Genomic DNA, 4,633 nt, shown 5'->3' with positions numbered 1-4,633 from the left:
CATTTTGGGCACTCGAAAAATAATTCTCTTACAGAAAACTTATTTCCGAGAACACTTTTTTTTTTATGATATTTGCATTATTCAAAGTTTGTTCTTACTGAAAAGTAGGTCACACTTGGTGACACAACGCAAATTTTTTGATTTCTGTTTGTTTTTATAAATTTTCTAGGCCGTCAAATAGCAGACATGTTTTAACATCTTATTTTCAATTGATTATAACCAATTTAAATGGTCTTAAAATCATCAAAGGGGTACTGTGTTTTGATTGGTCCAAAACCATCTCACGCGGATCATGGATTAGCACCGTCGAATGCGCCTGGATCCAACGGCAGCCCCCACACCCCCCTCGTCGCTCTCCCCCTCCCTCTCATCCTCATCCACCCACGAAAACCTTAGCTCACTTATCCCCATCGCCGCTGCCGCTCCCGCTCCCTTTTCCCCCGCCGTCGCCTGTCTCCTCCCTCGTCCTCGTCTCGTCGCCGCCGCCGCCACCTCCTCCCTGTCCCCGGCCTCCTTTCCTCCCCGTCCCCGGCCACCCCCACCCACCACCTTCGACCTTGTCTCCGCCATGGACCCTCTCCCCTAGCCTTCACCCCCCAGACCCACCAGTCCAGGCACGGCCATGGCGTCGCGGTCGGCTTTCTTGCCGGGGCGCGCGTGCGTGCTTCACGCCGGCCACGGGCCTCCGGCAATTAGGACGGCGACGACGTCAACGGGATCATCGGGTCTCCGGCGGCTCGTTCCCCTCGCGCAACTGCTCCCCTCCTCCCCGCCCTCCCTGCGCTCCAGATCCGGCCCCGACGAAGCCATGGTGAGTCCTCTCGCGGCGTTTGGCCTCCCGGCGACGGCGGGGATCCGCTGCTGCAGCGCCTCTGCGCGGGGACCTGCGAGGCCGCGCCGTGGCTGCGGGACGCCTCCAGGAACTCGGCCCGCGACCTGCTCGCCTGGACCAAGCAGGGCAGCGGCCTCCGTGCCATCCTCGTCATCTCGGTGAGCCCCTGCTTTCCTTTTCTGCGCCATCGTCCCCCTGCTTTCCTTTTCCACACCATCCTCCTAAAAACCTGAAGATGCTCTTCAGGTAGTCGAAGGCTTTCCTTGTCCTCTGTGATTGATGATGATGCTAATGTGTGCTCTGCTCACAGTGTAAGTACATCCATTATCCGATTATTTGTCAGCTTCAGTCAACTACTCGACTGTTTGGTTCTCTCTCACTCATAGAATTGATGTGTTGCCTGATTGATTGCAGGCTCGCTCGACTTGCCTGTGTGTTCTCCACGGCCATTCTTTTGCAGAGCCTGGTAAGCTAGCTTCAGTAACTCTTGTTTCAGTTAATTACCCGCTGTCTGCGCTTCAGTAACTCTGAGATGAGACAGTCTGCTTTCACCTTCTATTCATTTCTACACTTGGTTCATGCCGTTACTCTGTCTATGCATTGTGGGAGCACTTGTGCTCAAGAGGCACTGGGTAGTGGCTGGCGTACCAAGCTGGGAGGATGAGAGAACCAAAGGAGGGGGAGGAAGTGGGTATGCACCTGTGTTTGATACAAGAGTTTTGCTGATTGAGTTTGCTGATTGAGTTCTGAGTATTACGCAACCCTTCTTTTCGTATGATAATTCTGGAAGTATCACAAAGACTTCTACGCTTTTGTCATGGTATTTTTCCATTGATGTTTCCTTGATGTGCATTAATATGCATAAAAGGGCGTATGCTAGTTCATTACTTGTCTGCTGATGCATTAGTTGTGCAGCTGCTTGTGTCTAGTGTCAGTGGCAATTCGAGCACTGTAATTCACTAAAAAAATGTGGTGTGACTGTGCTGCTCTAAAATGTTTTCCCTGTTTGCTTTTTTCCATTGGATACCATGTTGGTCTGCTAGTCTTAAACAAACAGAAATTGAGTTGCATGTCCAACACAACCACAGAAAGAAACACGAGTTCAAGATCGGCGACCAGTTTTTTCGGAGGCATATATAGTACTGCATTATAAATAAGTTTGTATGTCGTTGGTCTAATTAGTTTGTATGCTGCATCATATATAGTACTGCATATCATATATAGTACTGCTAATTAGTTTGTATGCTGTTGACTTAGCTTGACCCAGAACATATCATATAGTACTGCATTATAGTACTGCAAGATCGGTGAGAGAGAGGCATAGTCTAATTGCGAACCCATGTGTGTGCATTTCTGTCTTATTGGAATATGTTGAGTACATATTGGAATATGCTAAATGCTATTGCCTGATATAGTATAAGTATGAGCTACAGCTTTATGCATATTTGTTTTGTTATTTTTATAAATGATGATAGTTTGTGCAAGATGTTCACATGTTATTTTATTTTTTGACTAAATTCTCTTATGCCCTTGACTTAGCTTGACCCAGAACAACAGCATCCTTGATGCGCGTACTGACCTTCACCTCATTCTTTCTCTCGCAGACTCGAAGGAGACCATACGCAAGGCACCTCCTCTTCGGTTGTGAGAGTGTCCAAGGGTCGTGGGTGCGGCTAATGCCTATGTATGTGGCCGCACTTGACACTGCCCTCTCTTTAAGGGCACATATCATTTTTTAACTCTGCTATCTTTTCCCAAGTCTTCATTATCTTTCCTAGCCTTGTACTGATATGTATTGTTTGATGCTAATTACCCAAGTTAGTGCATGATGTTAAGGATAACCAGAGAACACTTGCCTAAGTTTATAAGATATGACATGTGACAGCCCTAGCCTGCTAGCCTCGCAGTCGTAGCTTCACAAGCAACCCAGCATCCTCTCATCTTTCCTCAACCTATACATCTTTTATTCTTCAGATTTTCTTCCATTAAGCTACCGGTCTGATGGATGGTGCTTGCTGGCTTGCTGCTCTTTGAATGCTTGTGCTGCTGTACTGTGCTTCTCTAGTTGTTTGAATGCTTTTGCTGCTAGCCTGCTGGGCTGCTACTAGCTTGAATAAGTGTGCACTTGTGCTGCCGATTTAATGCTTATGCTCACGCTGCTATTGATTAATTGAAGAGAACCAACTCCAACAAGTGATAAGTACATGTTAATTATTATTAGCTTCAAAATCTGATCGATGCCTTCTTGCAATAACAATAAGCATGAGAATTTTTTGGTAGTTTCTATGCCACTTTTCTACTCTGATATTTTCTTGTGTGCTATACCAGAATTTATAATTTCCTGAGCAATGCACATGGATGATATCCGGAGCGGTCAAGAGGATGAGCTGATTTTTGAAAAAAAGTTTGAAGAGGTATCTACTGCCCTTTTGTTTTGGTGCTCATTCTTCTTAAACTGCTGATGCTTGAGGTGGTATTAGTGATGTTGAACTGATAGCCTTGCTATGAGTTGTTGATGTGAACCTGCAATGCAGGATGTACTGCAGGTGCATGTCCTTGTGGTACTATGAGATTTATTGGCTGTTTGGAGATGTACTGATATTGTGCCATGTATTTTATTATCTATATGATTACACATCAGTTTTACTATCAAAATATGAACTGTAGCAGTCACTATATTGGGTCGCTCTTCGGGTCACTTCTGGATGGTCTTGGTTAGAGTCTTGTTTAGAGTCTGGGTTGGCAAACATGAATAGTTTTACTTATTCTGTCTTCTATGAAAAGCACCTATCATATGTCTCAGAGACAAACTTGTAAATCATGCTTTCAATAACATCATGCTCTGACACCTTGCTCTTTTCGAGCTTTTCCTGAGATGTGTACGTATGCGTCCTGCATAATAAGTGCTTGTTCATTTTTGGTTTTCTCTAAACTGTGTTTGTATGATTGAGGGCAAATTTACTTGGTTCTTTTCTCTAAACTGTGCTTGGAACATTCATTTTTATGATCTAAAATTGCCTTCCTGTGATGATGCAGGTGCCCAGTTTGTGCTCGCTACCGAAGGAGCTCCATGTTGAAGAAGATTGAAGACACTTGTAGAGCTATAGGGTTAACACCAGGGCACCGTATCACGTGTAGAGCTTGTATATGTTAGAGCTTATTATGTGTAGAGCTTGTAAAGTATATGTTATTTGTACAATAGGAGCTCTGTACTGAATCTGGCTGATAATATTTGGAGTATTATGTGTGTGTTTTGTTTGTGCCAATTTAAATACTGGTTATTTATTTACTGTTAAATTGAAATATGAAGAATATGAACTTGCTAGCTAGGACCCCCGTACCTGAACCTGACATCTGAGACCCATTTGACTAGTGGACCTTTTTTATATTACAAAAAAACTAAAACTTTCTAGCAGAAAAGGCCACGGCCCCAAAATGAGAAGGCTTAATTGTTGGGCTTGGCCCATCTACCTAGCCAAAATTAATATGAGAAGAAAACACAAATAGGCCGAATTGTTGGGCTAGGCCCATGTAGAAAATCGAATTGGACCGGGCTGAATCTTGTGCCACATCAGATTGCCACGCTGGATGCCAACGTGGCCTGGGGAGGTTGCTAGTGATCAAAACGCCACAGTAGACGTATTTTGGTCATAAACGTCTACGACCATTCCAGAAGAAAGGTCGCTATAGTCAGTTTACGACCGTCAGCTTTTGACCTTATGTTTTTGGTCATAAAAAGGTCACAAATTGAAAACAGTGACCATTCAGTGACCAATAGTGCTGGTCACAAGTTGACATATT

General features: G+C 44.6%; 1 long non-coding RNA gene across 2 annotated transcripts; it reads left to right on the top strand.

The window, feature by feature from the left end:
- Nucleotides 1-383: 383 nt before the first annotated feature.
- LOC125546353 lies at nt 384-4,157 on the top strand. Of its 2 annotated transcripts, none has more exons than XR_007300613.1 (6): nt 384-990; nt 1,079-1,143; nt 1,247-1,298; nt 2,437-2,516; nt 3,161-3,246; nt 3,869-4,157. It is a non-coding gene; the product is annotated as an uncharacterized LOC125546353 (long non-coding RNA). The 2 variants fall into 2 exon arrangements; XR_007300612.1 differs by having other exon boundaries at nt 1,247-1,523.
- Nucleotides 4,158-4,633: the final 476 nt, after the last annotated feature.

Source organism: Triticum urartu, chromosome 3 (genome assembly GCF_003073215.2).
Source record: "Triticum urartu cultivar G1812 chromosome 3, Tu2.1, whole genome shotgun sequence".
NCBI lineage: Eukaryota > Viridiplantae > Streptophyta > Magnoliopsida > Poales > Poaceae > Triticum > Triticum urartu.
This window is presented reverse-complemented; position numbering and strand designations above follow the sequence as displayed.